We start from the raw sequence: 13,878 nt of genomic DNA on the forward strand, positions 1-13,878 counted from the left end.
TCTGGTTCCAAGGTTTTAATCTCATTCAACTAGATCTGTGTCTTTGAAAGTTGCTGGATCATTGAGGCAACACCATCCGTCATAAAAATGTACTTTTCTATCAACTGAACTGTTAAAACTGACGACATACATGTAATCCTGTTGTTCCTACTGCATAGTGAAACAAGGACAGCATTTAATGAGTAATACTAAGGACTGATTAATCTTTAGCTACATATAATAAACTTGAGGTTGTTCCAAACTTTCTTTTATCTACCTAGATCCATTCAGTAATTCAGTCTGCATCTAACAGTAAGTGTATTGTGTAATGACCTAAGGTTTCTGTTTGGACACTTACTGAAAATCCAAGTGGCTTTAATTCAGTGTAAGTTTGGAAGTGAATCAAGCAAAATCAAAATAAGACCACTTTAATTCTCAGCCAGAGATTGACATGGCAGTTTAATGAGATTGAAATAATCCACTTTAAAAATTAATTCAGGATAATTTTGCTAGTGTCTTACCTCTGTAGAGAAAAACTCCTAATACTTCTGTAATACCACAGCTCAGATAAAGTAAAGCCACAGCTTCAGTCTATATGAAAAAACGCAGAAGTTAACTCAAGCATTGACTGTGTCTGATCACATATCCAAGCAGGACCTGCAATACTGGAATCTTGTTCTTCACTGGCTAAAAAAATAAGTGATTAATTAATTTATTTGTTACATGAGTACTGAAGTGAATTATTTAAAATATATGAATCAATGTTCTGAAAATGCATGTTTTTTCATAACTAGCGTTCAATACCTTTGCTGCCTGAGTAGCCTCTTCTCACAGGCCCACTTTCTGAGGATAGGCAGCTGGGCTTATTATTTGTGGATGACTCTCCTGAGATTTCTTGTGTCAGGATGCCTTCGTACTCCATCTCTCAAGTTGTATAAATGAACTTGAAATTCTTATATCTCTCTTTGCACTGGTTAACAGATAGGTATTCAAATATCATTTGATTCTAATCATACCCTTCCTCATTTATCCTTGGTTTGTGCAAGCTGTTAAGGATCCTCCACCACCACCCAACTGCTTTAACTCCATCTCAATTTCTGGAATTGCATTTGCACCACTACCTGAAGAGAAAGTAAAGGGTCAATTTGTCTAGTCCAGCTCAATTTAGCAATATTATTCAACAGTCTCCTAGGTCACCATAAGTTAGTGATGTTGTTACTTGCAAGTTAACATTGCAAGTTATATGCTCAAAGTTAACATCCCTTTTGCAGTAAAAAAAAAAAAAAAGCACTAGATATTCTCCTTTTCTTCTTTTGTCCTTCTAGGGCTGTAATGAGAACAAATGGAAGTGACCTTACATTGCGGGACACTCCTTATAATGTTTTAATACAAATTTCATTACACTGAAAGTCTTGCAAGGTATTCATTAGAACATTCATAAAGTCTTTGTGGAGGGCTTAATAGCTAAAACAAGCTATTGAAATTAGCCAATCACTCTATAATTGAGCTCCCTATGAATATTTTACTGCAGTAAGGTGAAGTAAGTTGCCTGAGGTACTGGTTGTATGTTTTAGTGCTTGGTTATATGCAAAATAAATAAATTAAACTGATAAAAGTAACGTGTAACAGTTCACAACTGTTCCTTGGCATGTTTCTCACAGCCTTGAACCTTTGAATTCAATCCGTATTGGATTCTAGACTGGCATTTTCTCATTTCTCTTGGAGATTTTCACTGAGTCTTCTACCACATCACACCACCAAATTAACCGTTTGATACCATGGAAAATATGGGAGTTGTGCTTTTATATTCTTATCCGTAAGCAATAGGTTTCCTTCTCCTAGCCCAAAAAGATTATTCACGTCTGATGTAGGTATATTCATATTGGTACCAGTCTTTAAGCTTCTTCTGTAATGAAGATGTCGTTGTACTGGGTGCTATGCAAACACACACATACAAGATTGCAGTCTATTTCTTAGAGAATTCATAGCTAAATCAGATAAATAACATCAGTTCTTACAAAACTGTGTGCTTGAATGCCTAAGCTTTACACCTTTGATCCCCAAAACAAAATTCACAAAAAGCTGGCTTTTGTTATGTGCACTGGGATAATCACGTATCTCAGAGAAGTGATCCAGGAAAACCTAGATGCTTACAGAAATCAGTCTTAAATTCACCAATGAATAGTTCTCCGATTCCAGGCCTTCTCTGAAGCACAGCTTCTTTACAGGGTGTTTATTTTTTTTCAGGTAAGTATGCACAGTGAGTGGGATGCAACACCCTTGAAGGTGTCTATCTCTGCTTTTTGAATAGAGATGAAGCCCAGACAGCCATTCAATCAGATATCTGCTAGGATACATCTGCCTTAGCAAGTAGTAAAGATCAACAGGGGTGGATCTGCAGAGCTGCTGAGGAGCTGGTGTCCATAAAATGTGTGTTTTTTTCATCTCTCTGTTACATCAGCTCTGTTACATGGTCTGAGTGTCCACTTGTGGTTGAATTTCATTGGGAGTGCTCCAGAAGCACATTTTGCAAAGTATTTTCACCTATAGACAATCTAGTTTACATGTTCCAAAATGGGAACCAAAGCATAGCCAGTGAGGAAGAACAGAGATTTGAGAAATATGTTCCTGATCCAAATTCAAACAAACACCCTCCCCCAATGTAAATACATCCTTAATCAAGGCTACTAATCAATAATCTCATCCACATATTCAAGTTTATTTTTGGTTGCAAGACACCTTATGTCATGATGTCTGTGGTCTCTTCCAGACCTTTTCTTAGAAATGTAATGTTTCAGCATAGAAACATTTCAATAACTTCTAAAAATGTAAATACTGTCACATCACACCTGGTTTTTCAAAATTTTTTTTCTTGTTTTAATAACTTTGGCTTTGTGTATACATGCCTGTGTGTTTGTGTTAGTGCGGGAGTACATACATACATACATAACACATACATACATACACACATATGTATGTGCATATACACACACATGCATATGAATATAAGGAAAAAATCTTGTTAATTACAAACAAAATATATTTCCTTATACCATGAAGGTAAAAGAGGAGAAAGAGAAAGCTGCAAAGAGTGTGAAATGGTCCAGGCAGATCTCATTTTGTATATTCTGCCAGCAGAAGAATCAGAGCTGGCATTTATGTAGGAGAGTGATTTTCACCCAGGATTGCTGATGGCCCCTTGAAAAGAAAAGCAGCTCCTCTCCTGGCATGTATCATCCTACTGTGGCAGTAAGGACACCCCAAGCATTTCTTGGAGAGTCTGGAGACCATCACAATGTCATGAGCTTGTTGTTTACTCAGCAGAGAAAGAAGGTTGGGATGGGCCCATCTACACAAAGGAGGCAGATGCCCTGACTTTTCAAGGGATACAAAATGCTGATACCACACTCCTCCCTAGCACAAAGCACCTTCTACTTAATACTAGGCAAATATTTAACAGCTCATTAGAACATCACAATCGGAGAAGGACATCCTTATCCAAACATGTACTTACATGTTTGGCAGCTTTGACTGAAGTTGCTGTGAATCCAGCCAGTAGATGGCTTGGCCTGGTTAATTAGTCATGCCTTCTCTGGTGTCTCCCCAGCCCTTGGCAACCGTGAAAGTCTGGACATAGGCTAAGGCACAGCACAGTGGGAGGAAGGGCTGAAAAAAAAATAATAGGATCTTTCATCACAGGTGAAATGATAATTAGTCAGAAGTGTATTTCAAGTGGCAGCAGCATCACAGCAGATTGTGCATGGTACTCTGTAATTTTCTATATACTTTTAATTATCTTTTAATTATTAACAGTTCTTGTCCACTCCAAATGGATTTGGCTAGCACCAGCTTCTCTTTGCTTTTTCCTTCTCCATTTTTTCCCCTACTTGCACTAATCTAGACCCAGTTCCAACTGCTAACGCATCAATGTCAGAAACTGCAGTCAAGCACAGCCTGTCCCCAAATCCCAACCTCTATAAACACGATGGCTCATTAATAACTTAAAAAGGATGATGACACTGATACTATTTATAGGGTCCTGCCAGCCAGGACTGCCAAAGTTAAGGAAATTAACATGGAAAAATTGTCAACTGCAAAACATTAGTGTTTATCAACAGATCAATCAAACTTCAACTACTGTAAATTGTGCTTTTAGCTAAATAAAATGTATCCACAATGACAATTTATTGAATGCCTTATTTTGCTACTTCTGTGCCCTTGTATTGGTTTCAATGAGAGACAGAGACAAAAAAAAGAGCGAGACAGAAACTCCTACAGTCCCCTTTCCCCCCTTCGCTCCCCGACTCCCCTGACACCTGCCAAACCTCCCACAACTGCTGAGCTCTCGAAAGTTACAGCTACATGTTTCATGATGAGTGGCAAATCAGAACTGCTGAACAAAATTCTCATGAAGTCAATTAAGTGTTAATTAGCTTTGACTGAGGGCACACGAGTCTCCAGCAAGCTGACTAAATGTCAAGGTGACAAGACTGTATACTAAGTACTGGGTTTACATGCATGAAGAGCTTATGATTTACAGGGTTATTTTTTTCCCTTCTTTCACCGTTGCCCTCCCTCTCTCTTATATCAGAAAAAGACAAAATGCTACAGCAAGAAAGGAGTTTTCCTTCACTTGTTTGCAGCAATATTTGCAACAAATTGTTGGATGGGAAATTTGCTGCAAATTCTGGGGTAGTCCTGCTGACAGGAATGTGATTCACTGGCACAAAAGCAGGCTTCGGAGGGAAATAACAGAAAGAAACCAGAAAGAGAAAAATTAGAAAAGTGCCATGTCCAAAGCCAGCTCTGATATTGTTTGCTGAATCTTCTATTCTGAACGAAAGAATCAAATAGTTAATAATGATTAATTATAAAAAGAAGTAATAAAAAATAACTAATTATATAAGTAAATATATATATAGGTGATATGAATTATAATTTGGTCAGTCTTTGCTACAAATTTTGCCTGCTGAGACTTGAGAAGGCACACACTAAGGATTAAAACCAACCAACTGACCAACCACAAAACGGTGACTGAAAACTATACTGTGGTCTGGAAGAGACTCAGAAGAGAAAAACCAGACAGTATATCTGCTCCCATTACATGAATACTAGGTGTAATATTATTTTTACTAGCTTAAACCTAGGCTGGGGTCTAGAGGCCTCAGTCAAGATCAGAGCCCCAGTCTGGTAGATGCTATAAAAAAGATCACAAGTCCTTCCTGGTAGCTTTTACAATCTACAGGTATGATCTTGCAATTAATTTACAGTAGGTCATTTACAATACTGAGCCCATTAAATGACTGAGGTTTTAAACAGCCAAGCCAGGGGAAAGCTGCACGGACGGAAACACTATTACCATGTTTTACACGTTCAGGTGGAAAAATTAAGTGCCTTGCCCAGGGTCACACAATATATGACACTGATAATGAAAAAGCTGGGAATTCAGGCTTGACTTCAAGAGTCCAGGCTGCTGTTTGTATCGCAACACTGTTCCCACTGGGAAGATTTCTGCAGACAGCTGATGATATCCCAGTTCGGGTACCAGACAAGGAACTCTCAACCATGACTAACATTTCCAAGGAGGTCTTTAAGCTGGAACAATTAATTAATCTTAACAGACAAGAAAATAATGTTATGGATGTATTTCAGGGGATACAAGAAGCAGATTGACAGTTTTTTGTTTATTTCTGCTTTGGGGAACTAAAATGAGGAGGTGAGACCTGCACCTAGCTTGGATGCTCATTGGATATGTTTGCCTGAAATCATGGCTTTAACAGAGGACTTGGTTTCGGGGAAAGACACTTCAAGTTCCTTGTCAAAATCTTTGCCTTTCAGCTGGCATAGCTAAGGAAAGGATAAACCACTTTCTGTAGGAAAGGGCAACAGAGGAATCCTAGCTTCAGAACAGAGAAAAATGATTTGTCAGACTTGGGTATGGGATAATTTTGCTCTGGTCTTGCCAGTGCATAGACGGACTCTGGACTCTGGTATTTCTGAGGGACAAATACTTTCTTGGTCAGTTTTATAAAATCATTTCAACTTTTAAATCTGGCTGTTTCTCACAGGAGTTCCCATTGCAAAGACACTGCAAAGTACCCAACCAGCTCGACAGTCATCGGTCTTAGGTCTCTACAGCTTCAGAAAAAAATATCTCTACTGAACTTTTCTGAGATACAGGCTTACCAGCAATATGAGAAAAAGAGAAAAGGGACAGACCACCATTTCAGTGGCCTGTTTCATTCTGTCTTGTGATTTGAAAGAGTTGTGAGATATGGAAACGAAGACAAAGTAAAAATATGTCTCATTCTGGCTGACAGAGGGAATACACTGCCTAGAAGAAGGGGTAGGTATTAATTGAATCAGAAAGTGAGCACATCATTGTCTAATCAACATAAGAACATTATTCATAAATGGATTGTGGAACTCCTCCACACAAGATATCAGTGAGCCAAAAGATACCATAAATGTCAAGAAGGATTAAGAAAAGTCTATGGACACAAAGAGAAAATCTAAGTAAAATATATTGAAATAAATATTTAATGTCATAGTCTGACTGTTGGTATAGGTTTTGAGGTATTTTTTTTTTTTCCTTGTAGGCAACTAGGAGATAATATTCTGCACCTGTTTCTATTGACCAGAGCCTAGAAAAGTCTTCTTTAGCTTTTTTTTTTTATTATTATTTTTTTTTTAATATTTTTTGCAGTTTGTCGTTTTCAGTTTGAAAATATCAGATATGTGGATGAATACTATGGCTGTTGATGTTGATAGTAGAGTTGGTTAGCGAATTTGAATGGAGTGAAGTTGCCCACATAGCACCTAATAAAGAACCTCAATGACTCCAGCAGATAACTGAAGGCAGCCTCTACCACAGACCTTTAGATCAGCAATATGACTTCTCCTAGAAGTGATCCCATAATGATGGGTGGGCTTAGCTATACCTTGCCTGGTGTATGGTAGGCTTCCTTTTGGAACCAACTGTGCTGGAAAGTAAAATGATGTAGACATAGAACTCCAGCTCATGTCCAGTTACTGATCAGAGCTTGCCGTGGCATCCTGTCATGGAGCTTACTTTAATTGTTTGGGTTTATTTCTACTTCATTATCACAGTCAAGAACATTAATGAGGATGGAGTGTTTTCCAGGCATTCCAGATGTTGATTTTTATTTTTTTTCCCCTACTCTTCCCTTGTTGTCACTGCCTTGTAAACTAACATGAATGACCATTATAATTTTTGGTGTGAGTAGGAGATGCTTTATAGTAATCCTATCAGGAACATCACGAAGAGAACAGGTTGCCTACATCTTCTGGATTGTTCAATTGAATATACAAGTAATGCTCCTACAAAAGATATCAACATTTAGATTTCAAAGTGTATTAGAGCCTTTTTCTTCCTAAGATGCATCTTTCTGGCAAGGTATAGGAGCTCTCAAGTAGGTGTAAATTACATTTATGGCCATGACTGTAAGGTTCATTGACATGGTTAGAGCAGTATAAAGTAGTCTCAGTGAAAATGACAGTCAGGCCCTGAGGCTTAGACAGATGGATGGACAAAACAATATCTGTATAGTTTTATGCTACCTTTGCAAAAAGAAGTCACCAGTTTAAACTAAAAATAAAAATAAAAGAATCTATTGCAAAATAAATTCATCCATTACGGAATAAATCGCAGCAACTGTGACACAAACAAAAAATAGACAAAAAACAAGAAAAGGACTTATAGTTTCTCCCCCCTGCATGTTGGTGAGTGCATATAAATCTGATAGAAATCAGATAGGATAGCTGAGTTCCCGCTTTGACTCAAAGAGGGCTTTCCTGTACAATGCTGGTTAAATCACTTTTCATGCACACATCCTCATTCCCTGAGCCTTGGTTTGCCCAGCTATAATATTGAGATGATGGCCTATATTTTTACTTTAACACACTTTAACTCTATGCATAAAAAGTGCTATATGAAGGCTTTTGAATATTATAAGAACACTCATCTGATCATTCCTCTTATAAAATATATATCTGAACGGCTGGACTGATCTCACTTCTATATCAGAAACGTTAGAGAGGATTCTGCCTCTCACTATTTCACCTTACAAATTAATATATGTGCAATCCCTTCAGTGTCTTCTGCTCCTAAATCACAACAGATATGTCAACTACCTGCTTCTATTACGTGAGCTTTGAAATGAAGGAGCATAGTATTAATTCCTCTAACACTGCTTCTGTTCGAAAAAAGTTCACTCAGCTGTATGTCCATGACTACAGTTGGAGGTATTGTGAGCTATGCACCCTGTTTTGAAGGCATATATTTATATGAACACATTAGCATATACTTCAGTAAGAGTTCATCTATCATCAGACTTCAGTCAACGTTTTTTACTATAGAATCTGGTGATTTTTGATTTTTAATAGTATTTAATTATCTACATAATACATATCTACCCTCTAAAAATAACTTTTAAGGGTGTAAAAATGTGGTCTGTCTCTGAAAAGGATAGTGGAAATTCTAAATTACAGCAATTTTGATATTTTTTTTAATTATTATTATTATTCAAAAGAGGTGCTGTAGTTTCACAACAATCACTGTGACTTGAAAATGAAATTCAGCACCCATTTATGAAGAGCAAAAAAGTTAAAATTACTATTCCTTTTGCTTTGTTCAGGACAATGACTTTGCTCTATGAAGCAAAAATAGCTGGACTGTCATTTAGCAACAATACATCCACAGCTATGTTGCTATAACACAGGGAAGGTACAAGAGCGTTTTCCTGGTGATACTTATAACGATGAATAAACTTAATTTCAACAAGCTGTATCTGGGCTCTGTATTTGAAAGTACAGAATTTCTTAAATACTAGCATCCTAATACTCAATCACTACTCACCCAACTAAGATGCATCATCCTTACAGAAAATTAATCTCCTGGTGGATTTTTGTGTATTAAGTTTGTGCAGAAAATTCTGTAGTGCACTGGGGGAAAAAAAAAAGAAGAAGAAAAAAAAAAAGCTCATTGGCAACGAGTGTTTGTCAGCACTCACAAAACTTTCCACTTACTCTTTCCATAGCTGCAAAGGGCTTAGTTGATTGTTTCAGCCATTAATTTGAACCCAAGAACCATCTTTGTTACTCTACATCTTTCCTGGCTGCTGTTTACTGATGTCACTTTTACCAGTTGATGAAATTAGAATGTGATGAAGTTGGAATTTTTTGGTGTTGTAGAAAAATGTCGAACACTAGGAATTATTATGACGAACCTATTATACTTGCAACAATTTCTAAATTAGGATGCTGGTGCAGGCCAAATCTTTTACTGTCTTTCAAGTTCTTGTCAGCCAAAATCTTTTTGTGGTACTGAAATGAGTATGCTGAAGATAGGCTGAACAACATGCTGAAAAAAAGGCACTTAGCTTACATACTTGTCACATTCTTTTTATTCAAATCTACAGACAAGTATTTCTTTGTCTTCTTGTCCTAGAAAGTTTCTTAAGGGCTGGAAAAGAGAACTGATTTTCCTCTGGATTCCTCCAGTTCAGTACTGGATTCTCTGCTGTTTCTTACTACTTACATTCTTCCAGCCAAAGCAAATTAGCTTTGGAGCTAAAGATTGCCATATTCTTCTCCAGTCTGCCTCCATCCAAGCTTCTTTGGCAGCCCAGAGGCTGACATAAGCACACCTGAAATAACACTCAGCAGATAGCTACCCAGGTGAAAGCTCCTGTGGTTACGTACTATGTGCAGTAGAACTTCTAGAATTTCAGTGTTTTCCTACTGTAACCTAGAGCAGCTAATGATACAGGCAAGTGTCTCTTCCCTGGCACTGTCACCTGGGCTCTAAAGCAGTATGGCAGATGGGTCCCTACCAATGGAGGTGGTGGGAGACAGGACCTCCTCAAATAGGAAGAAGGGAATTGCCCTAGCCAAAGAGAAATAAAGACCTGGTGCAAGCAGACCTACTTTGGCTTGGAACAAAAATATGGCAAATTATGGCATAGTGGAATAAGTGCAGTGGGAGAAAAGCGTTTGTGGGTATTGCCGAGTGCTGCAGGAATACTGACCCTCTGGTGTTTCTTGAGGGTGTAATTTGATGTTGCATTTCTTCCAGTGGCAAAGTAAGTTAATAGACACCTTTCCTGTTCTTTTCCATGGTTGTTTGTTCCTGCCTTCATTTTAAAGGTCAAGATGTGACAATCTACAGAAAGTAGTGAGGCAAACGAGAGACACAGAATGAAAAAAATAGGGACTTCAAAAATTATTTTCCTTTTCACTGTTCTAGTGTACAATAAAGCCCTAGAACTACACACATATATGTATATGGCCTCAGAAATCTGAATATAGATGTATTTTTATATGCATACATACATGTTCATATCCATTTTTATATAGCAACTCCTTGCATGTGCACTACAGAAGGAATGAATGTATTGAAGCTACTTTTCTGCCAGGCAAAATGCTCAGAAACTCAAAAGGCTTCTAGTGTTTCTTTAGCCATAGACCAGGGCTTCGTTCCAACCATCCAAGAGCAACTGCAGAAATATCTAAAATTTTTTTCTGCACCAAGTGGATTATATTTGTAATACTGTAGACCTTACCCTGTGCTATGCTGTGTCCATTCTGAACCTTGTCCTCAGCAGCTCCTGCAGTCCTCAATTGTTACAGAAATCTGATGGACTTTAGCACCATAGGTCCCATAGTTTCACTGTGTTGTTAAAAAAAAAAAAAAAAAAACACCCACAAAAATGGCAGTCCCATAGTGCAAATCAGGGAATGGGAAAGCTGATTTATGAAGTTTCTGCTCATGTCTCTGTTTTAGCCTATTTCCATGTTTTCAAAGAAGCTACCACTTCTTCATTACAGTTCTTTAAACTGCTTTTGTAAAAAATGCTGGTTTAGGAAACAAGAACAGCAAAAACTTTAGACAAGAGATTGGTACATTTTTTAAACCAGTCCTGTTCACAGTACTGGATTGAAGTGCAGAAAAAAACAGATTAATAAGCAGAACCAGGGAAAAAGTTTCTAGGGGGAAATCAGGAGCGGGAATCTTCTCAGCTGAATTTGCTGCTGTAACATGGAACACATGTAGGTAAGACTCAGACCAGACCCTCTACCCAACCTCGAACAAAAACACATAGCCTCTCTCTTTCATATTCTTCTGTGACTGATTTTTTTTTTCTGTGTGTTGATTCCATATTTGCAGATGAGTTATTATTTAGGATTAGAAGGTGCTGTCTAAACAGAGTGAGAATGGCAATTTGGTAACAAAGACCAGTATACCAGAGCAAACAACTGGCCCGTTCTACCCAGTATCTGGTCTCTGGAGTCTGTAGTGGGAGGCATAAAATCCCCATATTATGTCTAATTATGCAGTAATATACCATGGGAGATTGTCCCCAGCTGCCTCTATTACTAGCTCAGCTGAAAACTGGATGTACAGGAAATCTCAAGAGAAAACATCATTCTTTCAAGATTTCCAGTTTTAAGACGTTTTTCTAAAGTTCAGGGGGAAAAAAAAAAAAGAAAAAAAGAAAAAAAAAAAGACTGCTTTTATTTTTACTCCAAAGATCATCCAAAAGTTAAATTCTCTCCTTGTAAGGTCACACTGTTGTGATCCTCCCAAGATTCCATGGGTGGGGTTTGGTTTTAAGACAGGTTTGATTTTTCCTGCACAATGTATAGAAGTTATCAGCCACCTTTGGAGTTTTGTTCTCCATGTGCCATTCATTGCTCTGAAACTTATTGAAAATTTTGTCAACAATCAGCTTTATAAAAGCTTTGCACATTGTCTGCATAAAAGCCCTATTTTGATGAGAAAATGACTATTAATGAGAACATGTTCTTTTCTGGCATCAGACTCGAAGAGACACAGGTCATAAATCTCTTTGATCTTCTTGCAAGAAGCTAGAATGAAAGAAAGAAGCAAGTTAATTCTCCCCCCCCTTCCCTTTTTTAAAGCTCCTGATTGAAACAATTCCATTTAGTAATCAGTAATTTATCATGCTTTCTTCCTCCCACCCCCCTTTCTTTCTGTCTGTGCTTTTGTTTGGTTTTGGTTCTTTATTTTAACATACCAGAAAATCTTTCCAGATTGTCCTTTGTATTTATTTCGCTTGGTTTCACATGGCAGAAAAGGAGAATTTTTCAAGGGGGGGTAGTAGGGAGAGCACTGGGGTGCTTTTGGCTTGTGGGTTTGGTTGGTTTTTTTTATAGAAAGTATGTATTCAGAGTGGGGAAAAAACCCACAAAAAAGAAACTATAAAAATGAAATGTGAGGAAGAAGAATCCTAATATTCTAGTTTAGTCAATGAACTGCTGCCTTTCATAGATGTGTCAATACTGCCATCTCTTGCCTCTTCAACAACCTGGGCAGGAAACTGTAGTTTAATGAAAATTGGAGAATGAACATGCACTCACATACACACACGCACAAAAAAGAGCTAAGTTTTCAAAGAGAGGCAAGTGAATTTTCCCTGGTATATTTTGCAGTGTTTTAAGAGGATTTTTTTCTTTGTTTTCTTCCTTCTGTTTCTGTGTAGCTTCATGTGCACCTTAAATAGTACAGCTGCTCCTACTATGACCTCAGCTAGTGATTTAAGAATGCAATGTGAGTTAACTGTAGCCATTCTGAAGAGGAGAAAGAACCCGTGTTATAATCAAATAATGATCAAATTAAGCTTGTATGTCTCCCCTGTTGTGACAAAAACATGCAGGTATGTAAATACAGGTGAAATATGCTATTGTATGTATTTTTAATAAATGTAAACTGCAATATGAGCATGTTAAAAGTAACTCAAGATAAGTAAATCTTCCACTGAAATAATTTCCAGAAATTGAAGGCATGCATGTATATCTGTGCTTATGACAGTGATTTGGCTTGATAAGTCATGAAACATCATATTGCGTAAATGCAGTGGCCCGTATTTTGGACCTTACGACTATGATCTATAGCAGAATTATTGTTTCACAGAGATAAACTCACAAGAACTGCATAGTCATTTGTCAGTGGGGAATGTTGTTTTCTAGGCCGGTGCAAACTACATACCAAGCTTAAATATCCAGCTCTTCGATTTTAATACCTTCACTAAAAGGTGCTATTTTCTCTTTTTAATTGTTATGCAGTGGTAATAGTTATACCAGAAGTATGTAGTCTTCTGAAGTGAAAATCAATGAAAGTTTCATACCTAAAGTAAAAATTGATTTCTTGAGTTTGATGGGAAAATTTCTGGGGTTTAAAAGCAGATCACCATTTGGGTGATGAAAAGAAAGATTAACACTAGGATTTTTGGTATTATTGCAACTTACTGTTCAGTCCAACATTTGGGTTTTGACCAGGTTACTACAAGTCCTCCTGTACTTACCTAAACACAGAACTATAGGATCATAGAATCATTTAGGTTGGAAAAGAACTCTAAGATCATCAAGCCCAACTGTAAACCCAGCACTGCCAAGTCCATCACTAACCCATGTCCCTAAGGACCGCATCTATGCTTCTTTTAAATACCTCAAGGGATGGTGATTCCACCACCTCCCTGAGCAGCCTGGTCCAATGCTTCACAACCATTTCAGGGAAGAATTTTTTCCTAATACCGGATCTGAACTTCCCCTCGTGCAACTTGAGGCCATTCCCTCTTATCCCTCCTGTCGCCAGCTGTCTGGGAGAAGACACTGACCTCCTGTGGCTACAACCTTCTTTTGGGCAGTTGTAGAGTGATAAGGTCACCCCTGAGCCTCCTCCTCTCCAGGCTAAACATCCCCAGTTCCCTCAGCGGCTCCTCATAAGACACGTGCTCCAGACCCTTCACCAGCCCCGTTGCCTTTCTTTGGACACACTCCAGCACCTCTACACCCCTCTTGAAGTGAGGGGCCTAAAACTGAACACAGGATTTGAGCTGCGTCCTCAGCAATGCTGAG

This window comes from Falco naumanni, chromosome Z, assembly GCF_017639655.2.
Source record: "Falco naumanni isolate bFalNau1 chromosome Z, bFalNau1.pat, whole genome shotgun sequence".
NCBI classification, from domain to species: domain Eukaryota; kingdom Metazoa; phylum Chordata; class Aves; order Falconiformes; family Falconidae; genus Falco; species Falco naumanni.